The following is a 13223-nucleotide window of genomic DNA, read 5'->3' as shown; positions in this document are numbered from 1 at the left end:
CGGGGAGCCAAATAAAGAAATTGTGTGGCTTTTCTTTTCTTTTTTTGTTTTTTGCAAGGGAATGAGTATGCTGTGTCACTGTCAGGAATCAGCTTTCAGAGAATTCAGCTAGTATCATTTCTAAAATACCTGGTGATCTGGAAAAAAATAATAATGAGTAGAACCTTATAAAATAATAATTGGAAGAACTATAGATAATTAAATATATGAACTATAGATAATCAAATATATGCTGAATTAATCTTAGATTAAGTTGAAAACAATTCCAAATAAGGAAACTTTTTACATTCCTATTAATATAGTTGAAATTACTATTATATATGTTATAGTTTCTAACTTGCAAGCAAAAAGAAAAAGACTTTGGCTAACTTAAGTGAAAAGTAATTTGCTGAATGTATGCTCGGCTCATTAATGGGAATCTCAAGAATTAAGCTTGAAGGCAGAAAGGAGCGTGATCGCTCTTGAAGGGTTGGAAGCGGGGATGATAGGAGTGATCATGTAGATCCTTGTTTAACAGCTTTATGGAGATATACTTCACATAGCATACAATTAACCCATTTAAAATATACATATAGAATGTTTCAACCATTCCTTCTATCCTTGTGTTTCTCACTTAAAAGTCCAAGTCCTGGGAAGCATCCAGTTGGCCAGGCTTATGCCACTGTTCTTTCTGCTGGTGTCAGAGCTGGTGAGGGTGGAGGTGTCTGGGGTCATGGCTTGGGGGAATGAAATAGCCAGAGGCCATCTGGATTCACTCTCCCAATAAGTAAGATGTAAAAGATGAGGCAGACGTTATTTGCAGTGGTGTGCTGATAAACGTTTAATAACTGGCTTTATAGAAAGAAAAAAAAGCCCTAGGTTTAGCATTTACAGATTTCTGTGGTGTAACTAACTACTCCAACTAAAAGGAATGTGATGGCAGAGTTGGGCAGAGGTGCTAACAATACACTCTTGTGAGCTGAAACGGGCTGGCTTTAGCACAGGACTAGATTTCACCCCAGCCTTGATTGAACCTTGGGTGCTTTCAGGGAGGGGCAATGAATTCTAAGTAGCCAAATAAATAAATAATTAAATAAAACATGTATTCAAGTATTCAGCGCAGATGTTATTGACCTTAAACAGAAGCACTCAATATATTCTTTAATAAATTAATATGTGACTCAGTAGATAAGGATTTGTGTATGGACATGTTAGAAGCTACTCCAGTATTTTATCTCAAAAATAAATCCAGTATTTTATCTCAAAAACAAAGAAAAAGAAACCACTGTTCCTTGTCAGTGATTTCTTCATTTAGCTAGAGAGCTCAAATGAGCACATTTGATTGAAATATTAAAAGAAAGTTTTTAAACTGCTATGGTACTGCAGTCTCCAGATTTTTATTTCCTCTGTTCCAGATTTCTTTCTTCCAGTGGGTTTCTGGAGGTGATGGATTCTTTCTATGCTTTTAGAAGTTAGTCTAGAAATATCACATTTATGTTTCACTTGTTTCGTGTAGTTAACAACTTTACTCTCTTCCCAAATAACCCAAGGACCTTACACTATTTTGATTCCAATTACCCCATCATTTCTTGTAAGCTATTTTCATACAGTGGTTTATTTTTATTTTTACTTAACAAATCAGACATTAATTTCATTATCTTTATATAGTCGATATTGTTTATATTTATCCATAAGTTAATGTTTTTCATTTTTAATCTTTCTTCCTACATTCTCTAGATTATTTTCCTTATTCCTAAAGTATATCCTTTAGAAGTTCCTTTGGTGAGGGTTTGTTTTAATAACCCTCTCAATTGTTGATATCTGAAACTGTATTTTGTGTTTGCTCTTGAAAGATACCTACCTTTGTATAGAATTCTTAATTTAATAATCTTTTTGTCTGCATATTGAAGATATTATTCTAGCTTTAATTGTTGATTTTTAAATCTTCTCTTTTTTTTTGTTGTTCTGAAATTTTACCATGGTATTTCTGCATGTGGACTCTTTTTTTCCTTGAGATTTATTAGGATTTCTGATTCTGGGGATTTGTGTCTTTCATCAATTCTAAAAATTATATTACTTCAAACTCATTTGATCTAGTCTCTCATTCTGGAAATCCAGTTAGTCCTATGTTGGACTGCTCATTCTATCCTACACATTTCCTAACCTCTCGTATTTTTCATCTCTTATCTCTATGTTGTTTTCCAGGTAATCAGTTTTACAGAATAGTTGATTAATTTTCTGTTCTATGTATTGTGTAATATAAATTATAATTTCTAATTATAAATATTTAATTCCTAGAAGTTCTATCTTTTGTTTCACATCTGCCTGATAAATTTTGATAGTCTTCTTTAGTCATACCTCAATTTTCCCATTTCTTTCTTTAAAAATATTAACTATGCTCTTTATATGGTCAGTATTTGCTAAGACCAATCTTAACATTCCTTCTCATTTTGATATTGTAATCTTTTGTTTTGTTTATTTTTGTTTTTGCTGGCTCTCACTCATAATCACTTATTTCCTTGTTTGAGTAGAGATTTTTATTGTGAGTTCTTTGAATATTTTGGAGGATTTATTTAAGACCTGAAGTTAAGTGAATTCCTAAAGAGATAAGTTTTGTTTGCTTTTGTTAGTCGCCTGAGAGGGTTACTATGAGCAGAGAAACCTTTAAACAGTTTTGGTTTTTTTTTTTTTTTTTTTTTTGATGCACAGAGATATTGTGAAGTCCAACTCCAGACCAGAGGGAATGCAGACTTATAGATAGGAATTTCTAAGGTAGACTTTAACAGCCAGGATTTAGTGGGGGAAACAGGAAATACTCTGTGTATTTCAAGCAGAAAAGAGTATACTAAAAAAATGATTGGAAGAACCAGAGAAGTGGAAATCAGGGGACATGCCTAGACTATAGATTATAAAATCACACCATCATAGCTATAATAAAGAGGTTCTGTATTGTTGTTACTGCTACAACTGCCTTATTCCCAAGAAGCTGGTTCCTAGACACTTAAACATGGACGTCAGCCACTGCAAATACTTGTGTCTCTGGAATTTATGTAATAGTTGTGTCTGCCACAGGAAGAGGCTCCAGCTTCACTTCTGCTTTCCAGACTTTGTATGAATTGACACTTAGACGATGGCTGCAAGGAAGTTTAAAAATGTAGCTTCTGAGTTTTCCGACCTTACCAATAGAAAGAGTATAAACTGCAGGTCAAGAAAGCCAATTCAATTATCTACTTGCTTGTTTATTTATGTTTGCTTTTCCTTCTTTGTAAAGCCAAGGCAGAGACAGGCTTGTGTACCCACTCTGTCCTTCTTTAGAATGAGATGTACTTTTCGTACTTCACCTGCTATTGCTATTACACTTCATGCCTCTTTCCATGCTTTTGATACCAGATGTGTTCTCCTGTCCTTTCCTAAGCAGTTAAATCTGTAAGGTTGACATATACACCCAAGGAAGTCACTGCTTTAGCATTCATTTCTCTTTGTGAATTTGACTTATTTTATCAAATCTAGATTTTTTTAAAAATTCCTTTATGTTTCTGCAAGCCTAACCATGTATAAAAAGATATTTTAAAATATTTTATAAGATAGTTTTACTTATGATAGATGGAAGGAGTTTCTGTAACGTCTGCCTGCCAAATATAGAAAGATGACCTAAGATTTTTTTTTTTCCGGACCTTAAAAAAATTTTTTTAATCCCTTACTAGCCAATCTTTCTTAGTCTCCTCTGTTGGTTTTTAACTCTTCTTCCCAGGCTCTAGATATTGAAATCCTCTAGGAATCAGTTCTCAAGCCTCTTCTCTTCTATATTTATATGCTTTTTTAGATGGTCTTATCCAATAATGCCTTTTAAATGTCACCTATATGCTGGTGACTTCCAAATTAATATATTTAGATTAGACTTTTCCCTTTGGCTCCAGATTCATTTATCCAATTGCCTACATGCTATTCCTATCTGGAAGTGTAGAAGACATCTCAAACATAGAAGGTCCCAAACAAATCTTAATCCCCCGACTCACACTCAGATCAGTTTTCCCCTTACTTCACTGCAGTAAACAATACAATTCATCCAGTTACTCATGAAAAAAACAAGAAATTATCTTGATTATTCTCTTTCCATGATCCCCAACTTCCAATCAATGAGCAGGTCCTGTCAATTCTATCCTGAATATAACCACTTTTCAAGATTCTTCCACTATCATACAAGTCTAAGCCACCGTCATCTCTTACCTGTGCTTCAATAATAAGTGAATAAAGAATCCAAGTAGGTGACTGAAGAATCCTAACTACTTTCTCTTTTATTCTTTCTCTTCAAATTGTATCAACTCTGGGCTAAAACTTTGTGTCTTTCCATCTTACTTAGAATGAAATACAAACTCTTTTTTATGACATGACTCCTGTTTATCTCTGTGTATTTGCTTTATGATGTATCTTGTAACTTTCCCATCTTCACATTCTATGCTAGCTGCACTGACGTTCTTTCTGTTGTGTGAAAAATAAAGTCCATTTCATCTGAAACACTCTTTACCCAGTCCTTTGATTTCCCCAGTCCAGTACTTCATACTAGTCCTAATTAAATACCATCTTTTAGAGGCCTTTTTTAATGATACTGTCTAAAATAACCACCCTTCCACAGTTCCCTAATATCTTATACAATACCTATGATTTCTTTTTGGCATTTATCACACCCTAAAGCTATTACACATTTGTTTACTTTTTTATTGCCTACATCTTCATACTTATTCCAGATATCATAACGGAAGGGTCTTTGTCTCATTTTGTTCACCATTTTTGCCTAAGAGTAGATGATGTACATATGCATGTTGAATGCATGGATGGGAGGTCAGACAGAGAATACTCAGGTGAAGCTGTTCAGAACCAGTGGGTTCTGAGGGAATAACTATATGTCAGGAGGAACACCTGAGCTGGATTTACAGATTGAAAGGCATGGATTCGTGAATCATTCACTGGACCAGATAAATCATCCAGGGATAGTGTGGCTAGGATAGGACCCTGGAGAAGAACAATATTTACTAAACCAAACACTCCCTAAAAGATAGGACTATTTTTTCCCCTTGCTGTAGTCCCAGTACCTAGTGTAGTCTCTCACAAGATGTTCAGTAAATTTAACTGATCTAGTAAGTGAATGAATTAATTAAAAATTTGGAAGAAAATCCCATAAAAGGGAATACGAAGCAGTAGTAAGAGATTTAAGAGGAGAACCAAGGGAGTATGAGTTGATTGAAGCCAGAGCGACAGGGGTTTCAAGGAGTAGTCAGGAATCTTAAAAACTACAGAAGAGTCGAATAAGATATGGTCTCAGAATAATTTGTTGGATTCATCAGGAGAAGTGAGAATAGGTGACAATGACATAAATAACACCTAGAGAAGATGTATCTATATACTTAATATATTATATATATATATATATCAGTAAACAACCTTAGTATATAGTATAAAAATGTTCCCTTTATGGCATGCTAGCATTTCCTAGTTTTGAAGGATATCTCTCTGTTTTTAATATGCTTTTGATAATGACATGTCTAAGATTCTCTTTTGGATTCATGCTCTGAGTCATGTTATGAATACATTGATGTCATCTATCATAAAACTAATAACAGTTTATCAAGATCCTAATTAAACTTTTGGAAAGGCAGTATGAAATAACCATTTGGATATTAATGAAGAGATGACCCTTTTACTACTGAATGTCAAAGAATGGAAAAATTGCGAATAAGTACCCAAATGTCTCTGCAACAGTCACAGTACAAATGCAGAACTTTAGGAGAATTAAGGGATCTCGGGAGATCACATAGGTACAACTGTTTAATCAAGCACCCAGATCTTAACAGAAATTGGGTGACTACTTAGAGCTGACTCTGATGCAATAATGTTGGCAAGATTTTTTCTGGGTACCTGGGTCCCCTACAGAACACAGCTGCTGCAGTCTTTCGAAAGGTAGGATTCTGCTGGGGATAAGAAAAGAGCCAAGTATTGTCTGTATCACTGCGCCTTTAGATCCAGGCTTCCAACACTATCCTAAAAAATGTACACTAGCAACTCACATGCTTCTGTTTAAGAGAATGTTTACAAACCCCGTTTCTCCCAGTTCTGAAATCAAACTCAACAGAGGAAAGACCCATTTCTGTTGCTCCAGAAATGAGAACAGAGCCAGAGGTTCCATATCTGCTTCAGATCTGTCCATCCTTTTACCTGGGCAATTACCAGGAGAGATGCCAGGGTAGTTTTAGATTACAGAAAGCACGTCTGCATTGATTATAGCTTTAGTTAGTTGCTACATACAGATATTGAAACAAATATTTTAATTTCTTCATTGAAATATATTTTATTTACTGTTTTAACATTATTAATTATATAAATAATGCCAGCTTATTATAAAAATCAAATAAAGTGAAAGCTTATAAAATACAAGCTAAGAATCCTAACTCAGCCTGCCACAATTTTCACCATCACTTTCCGTGGATTGCCACTGTTAATGATCTGGGCTTTATCTTCCATATGTTTATAAGTGTCTGTATATACATAATCACATACACACCTCTAGGAAGGCCATTCATTCTATATAGGCTACTCTCTTAGAAGTCTGTTTCATGTCTTTTTTTCTCAGATCTCCAAGATTTCTTCCCTTACACTGAGTCATTGGCTGGGAGATGCCCATGAGATATGTGGCCCTAGTACACGTGGTGATAGATTTCAGAGCACACCGCTGGACCACTGGTCAATTTTGCTCCCTGCAGTCAGATGTATGAGAAGCACATTCTCATAGTTGCCTGCCACACTACTGTTCAGTCTACTTTCAATACAAGTAGCCAGAAAAATCCTTGTAAAAAGTATGTCAAATCGGGCTTCCCTGGTGGTGCAGTGGTTGAGAGTCTGCCTGCCGATGCAGGGGACACGGGTACGTGCCCCAGTCCAATCCAGTTTGTGCCCCTGCTCTAAGTAGGGATAATAATTATACCTAAAATCATAAAGCACCTAAAACCTTCTTCACAGAGTTGTCCTGAGAATTCAGTAAGCAATTAGGTAATAATTATAAAGAGCACAGAACAGTGCCTGAAATACATTAAGTGCTTAGTTAATGTTACATACTACTTTATTTTTATTATACATAGTTTTTAAAAGCAGAATCGTGCTACATATATATTATTCATACAACTTGACTTTTGCACTCAATGAAATACCATTTTTTCTTTCCAAATAGCCATACAGACCTCATTCATTCATTGAATAAGTGTCTTGAAGTGCTTACTCTGTGTCTTTATAGCATTTAGTCTAACTACTCTTCTTTCTATGACTGCATAATATTCTATAGTATTTACATGTAATTATTTAAGCATTCTCCTAATAATATATATTTGAATGGTTTGTAGTTTTTGTTAATATAGATACTTGCCTTGCAACATAATCTAACAAAAATTGAAATTGGACATGGTAATAATATTGTCTATTTTTCCATATACTCTAAATAGTGCATGACATTTAAAGCCATAGTTTGCAGTATTTTTCAAAGGTAATATTTATCTGTCCCGCTGCAGAAGTAATTGATGTATGATATCTATTTTTAAATCCACTGTGAGTATATATTCAGTAGACATGAGTCATTTTGGCAACCCCACTGCAATGATAGTGACTAAAGAAGTAAGATTCGAGAGGAATCAGCTGTCTTTCTTCTGAACCCTGAGAAAAAATTTGTTTCAGGTAATGAAAGGCAGTAAAGCTCACCCAAAGACAGAACAAGTTAAAGGCCAGAGAAAGTCCTGGAAATATTTGAGTTCCTGCCTCCAATTGATTTCAAGTTCTAGATGCTCCCTGGAAAACTTGTGTGTAAGCTGTTTAAGCCCTTTCTTGTATTCTCAGTCAATAAAGGGCTCTTCTTCCTCCTAAGGAATTTCAAGTTTGGTTTCTGTAACTTAAAACCAAAGGAGTCTGTTGTATACCATATATTTTGCTACAATTCAGGATATTAAACTTAAGTCAGAAATAGGGGTTTATATATTCTCAGTATCTACAAGAGAGCTGTTCATAAAGAAATTCATTTTAATGTTATATTGATTGAAGACATTCCAATGACATATCACATTGTTAGATAACATGTTAGGAGACATAAATCAGTTAAGAGGCATAAGATTATATGTTCCAGGGTATAGATTCTGTCTACACCATCCTTTGAAAACTGCTTCTCCAGTCAGGCAGATTATAGCTTTCTTGTTTTCTTGGACTAGGGGCTAGAATTGGAAATCCTAATGAGAAAATTCTTCTTCACGAGGCCTTTTCCTCTCCCCAGGTAATTAGTCACAAACTCTTCAGAAGTCTTTGCCTGAAGCAGTCCCTTTTTGATGTACTGCTATACCAGTCATAACTTAATGTAATAGAAAGTTCTCTAACAAAACTGTTGTTGATAAAAGATGCTTTGTTCCTGGGGATGAGGTACGTCAGTCACCGCGTATTTGATGGTAACAGTAATGATCTATCGCCATTAGCATCTGGGTGCTCTAAGCCTTTCAGTTTCTGACACAAATTTCAGGTAGGTCTCTCAGCCATCTGTTCCACTAGGGAAGTAAACAACTTTCTAGAAAGTCTTCTGCAATTTTCCTTAACTTATTCTAGAGTGATGCTTTTTAAACTTCAATGTGCAGATGAACTGCTCCAGGATCTTGTAAAATGCACATTCTGATTCCGAAGGTGGAGAGTGAAGCTTGAAATTCTGCCAAGTGATGCTCATTGCTGCTGTTCTACAGACTACACTTTGCTTAGAAAATTCTAGAGAATTTCTTATTTAGTGGTGCTGTACAGTGCTCTAATGTAATGTCAAAATGCCACAAACCTTTCAGACTTTCTCTCTCTTACAGAAGAGTAGCTCCCTACCACACACTTTTTAAAAAAAAAAATAACACTATATAGTGTCAAATTCAAAACATTTTTTCTGCTCCGCATCTTCTGAGAACTGAACCGTAAATTGATTAATCCCTGTGACATGGGCATGGTTCTCATGCCGCTAATAGCGTCCTTTGTGAAGATTATACATCAGATATCCAATAGGATGAGCAAAGAAAACTGTTCTTTTATGTGTGGCTGTAAGTGCATAGAAAGGTATGTTTCTATTATGCATTATCATTTGGATTTATCTTACCATGAACCTAAAAAATGGGAAATAATTACAAAGAAATATTCCTGATTTATGTTTTTGCACTTCCACATTTTATTTCTCCCAATCTGAAATTTTTACATATAAGCCAATACAATTTCTCCTTCCTCTTTTTGTTTTCTACAGAGAGAGTTAAATCTTATATAAGTAGGACCTAGCTCATCCAGTGATTATAACAATAATGGCACTGTCTCTCGTGGGGCAAAATATCCTTTTCTGTTTTGAAGTGCCATGCCCAGACAACGTTAACTAGAGCATTAGATGCAGCCCTGTTGTTAGTCATAGACTCTGCCAGAAGTCTGTACACATAACAGGTAATCAAAGGACATGCTTTCCATTGATGTGGACATGTTAGCATGTAATGCCTTTGCTCCAGGGAATTGATAACAGGCTGTAACATGTCGCTCTTCTAGGTCACTTTGAATTCAGCCCAAGTTGGTTGTGATTAACACTGCTGTTGTGATTAACATCAACAGCTGTTGTAGGACTAATATGAAATATGGTATGGTGTCAGTCTACTTCACTCGTGACAAGTACCCACACCATGAAAATCATCACCACCATTAGTGCCCTTGTAGGCAGCCTTGGGAGTCTGAATCGTTCTAAAATTGAATGCCAGACTTCCCTAGAGATGAGCCCTGTGACAATAAATCAGGTTCATTGGAAGCTTGTTATGAAGAAAACTATTTCACTTCTTACATGGCATCTGCTCTCTAAATAATATGATTAGATCTCCAGGGCAATTTATGTGGACCACTAAACTGGCCATAAAATATCATAAACTTATGACATGTGATTATTTCTCCCCATTTAATGCATATAAACATCTATTACAGGTGGAGACTCTGGCACTTGCAAGGAACTTTAATTTTACCACTAATAGCGTTAGATCTTAGGAAGAACAGGTGAACAGGCTTGCCCTTGAAGTAGACAGTGTAGTTTCAGCCAGAATCCTGACCTGTTAATAACTTCCGGTCTTTAATTGCTGGTTTTTATAAATAATCAGTCATATTATGTTTTCTAGTATAGCTGTCTACTGATTTAATTGAAAACTGCAAAACTCTTTGATCATTTTCATCTGAGATATCAATTATTCACACTTGCAAACAACATATGTATAATTTATGTAATTCAGTAAATATAATCATCTGATGCAGTGATTTCTAAAAAATGCTTTATTAGCAATAACTATAGTTTAAAAATCTAGTGCCATAATCACATACCTCATTGGAAAGGAGTCTCTCTCATACCTTAGGCATCTCAGCGGCAATGTGAATTTTCTAACAGCAAGAAGATGGATTTACCCCCATGCTGAGTTGGGAGGTAGTTGTGTTTTTTCTGTGTTCTTGAAACTTTGGGTATGGGGTGGAAAGAAGGAGCCATACACCTGTCCAGGCACCCTCAGTTACACACTAATCAATTAAAGGAACCAGGTTATCTTATAAAAATGGAGTATTCTGTCATTTGGTAATTTTAAAATCCAACAACATGTTTTTTTCTTTGTTTTGCGGTACGCGGGCCTCTCACTGTTGTGGCCTCTCCCGTTGTGGAGCACAGGCTCCGGACACGCAGGCTCAGCGGCCATGGCTTACGGGCCCAGCCGCCCCGCGGCATGTGGGATCTTCCCGGACCGGGGCATGAACCCGCGTCCCCTGCATCGGCAGGCGGACTCTCAACCACTGCGCCACCAGGGAAGCCCCAACAACATGTTTTGTATTGTCATAATCGTACTTATTTGAGGACAGGCAATAAAAATCTGACATAAAAATGCCAAGGGGAAAGTGACAACAACAGCAGCAGTAACAACAAAAACTTTGTGCCTACCCCCAACAAAGCAGAGACAAACTAGTTTCTGAATATTTCTGAAAGGTTATTCTCAAGCATTAAGCTTTTAAAAACAATACCTATGTTTTGTGTCTTCTTGGTCTATTACCTTTCTCATCAAAGCCGTTTTTTATTCTAAAATATTTCAAACATATACAATAATAGGATATAGCCCACATTCATGTATTTGCTACCAGGATTAAACAGATATTAATATTTGTGATATTTAGCTTGAATGAAAATAAAATTGCAGATACATGAAAGTTCACCTCTCCCTTTTCCTTCTCCGCATCTTTCGTCACAGAGGAAGTTGATGTGCATTATCTATGTGCAGTTTTTTGAACTTTTATTCCATTTGAATATACCAAAAATTAAACCATCATATTCTATATTTTAAGCATTCATAGCAATAATATTCTGTTTTTGTGGGGGGTTTTGCCCTCAACATTATATATTTGAGACTTATTCATGTTACTGTATGTAGCTTTATTTCATTCATTTACGCTGTCATATAACATTCCGTTGGATGAATAAACAACATAGGTCGCAGCCTTATGTTAATGTGATCCTACAGAAGAATAATTAGGTTGTTGCTCTTTTCTACTAAAGCAGGTAATGCTTCAGTGAACATCACAATATATGTCTCCTCAGGCGTATGTGTGGGATTTTCTCTAGAATAGAGACTTATAAGTGGAGCTGCTGGCAATTTATGGGCATATCCAGATTTACCAAGTGTTGCCAAATTGCTCTCCATAGTGTTTGTATCAACTAACACTTCCAACAGCAGCGGTCCCCGTGTTGCCTCATTCTAATCAACCCCTGGTATTGTTTTTAAAAAAAGATGATATGGGGCTTCCCTGGTGGCGCAGTGGTTGGGAGTCCGCCTGCCGATGCAGGGGACGTGGGTTCGTGCCCCGGTCCGGGAAGATCCCACATACCGTGGAGCGGCTGGGCCCGTGAGCCATGCCCGCAGAGCCTGCGCGTCTGGAGCCTGTGCTCCGCAACGCAAGAGGCCACAACAGTGAAAAGCCCGCGTACTGCAAACAAACAAACAAACAAAAAAACATATGGTTGTAAAGTGACATCTCGCTTGTTTTAATTTCCCTTTCCCTGAAATATCAATGAGAACTTTGAGCGTCATTCCATGTTTCATTAGCCATTAGGGTTGCTTTTCCATTTCCAAGCCTTTTCTGTTTACTTGTTTGTCTTTTCATTTTGATTTGCAGTAGTTTCTGTATTTCAATGTCAACTATTTTGAGTTAAATGACTTGTAACTCTCATAGGGTGAAGCTTTTCTAAAAGATGTGACATCCAAAAAGCTTTTAAGCAATTTAAACCTTCACTTATTTCCTGAAGGTGAGGAGACGAGTCATAACTTCAGTGAAGCTTCTCTAAAGTTCTGTTCACACTTTTATTTTCCCCAAAGTTGCCCTTATTAGAGCTCAGTTGCTGTTTCTTTTTCTCCCTGACCACACTCCCTATTTTTTCACTTTCACGTTTCTCTTACTTCCCCCTCTGTGTTTCCCACTCAAAACCAATTAGTGATGGGTGCTGTCTCCTCAACCCAAGCACATTTTTACCTTCTCTACCTCCAGAAACATTTGGCCCCTTCTGATATTAATGAGTCTTTTTAATTACTTCCACCAGTCATTAATTAACTGGAGGCTAAAGGGCCCAGAGTGCTAGGTATAGACTGAGCAGGCAGGGAAAGGAACAAGCTGTGAATATTCATGTGAATGGTTTTCCCTGTCACATTCTAGTTGTAAATTTTCTCATCTTTATTCTGAATTTACAGTATCCAACTTTGTTTGTTATACCTCTGCTTGGGATTATTGCCCTCATCCCTCTACTTTTATAAATTCTGCCTTACAATACTGCTAACAGTAATATTAATAATAACCAGTGGGGTTTCAGTTTTAGCTGTCACATGTGTACATACTAGCCAAACACATTATATGCATTCCAATTCAAATATTGCACTTTTATGTGCAATATTTATTATATATATATATTTTTAATAAATCTATAGTTTTATTAAGACAAAAACTGACAGTGTTGGTATGAAGTTTAACATTTAAAAACAAAAGTTTTCACAGAAACCTAACACATGCCTAAAAAGATTTTACAACGGAGTTCTAGATGCAGGTCTAAATGATGTCAAGAACTGATGGATCTCATGATTCAAGACAGCATTTTGGGTTTTAGTTAATTCTTAGGATTAAAAAAATGTGTTTTGTTTTAAAGTGAACCACTGCCC

General features: G+C 36.1%; 1 protein-coding gene across 2 annotated transcripts in view; it reads left to right on the top strand.

Annotated features, from left to right (window-relative positions):
* Positions 1-13223, top strand: part of GRID2 (glutamate ionotropic receptor delta type subunit 2) — a 1308561-nt gene that overhangs the window by 906152 nt on the left and 389186 nt on the right. The window lies entirely within an intron of this gene.

Source organism: Neophocaena asiaeorientalis, unplaced genomic scaffold, assembly GCF_003031525.2.
Source record: "Neophocaena asiaeorientalis asiaeorientalis breed wild unplaced genomic scaffold, Neophocaena_asiaeorientalis_V1.1 scaffold7, whole genome shotgun sequence".
NCBI classification, from domain to species: domain Eukaryota; kingdom Metazoa; phylum Chordata; class Mammalia; order Artiodactyla; family Phocoenidae; genus Neophocaena; species Neophocaena asiaeorientalis.
The sequence above is the reverse complement of the archived record's forward strand: the minus strand, read 5'-3'. Positions and strand labels throughout refer to the sequence as shown.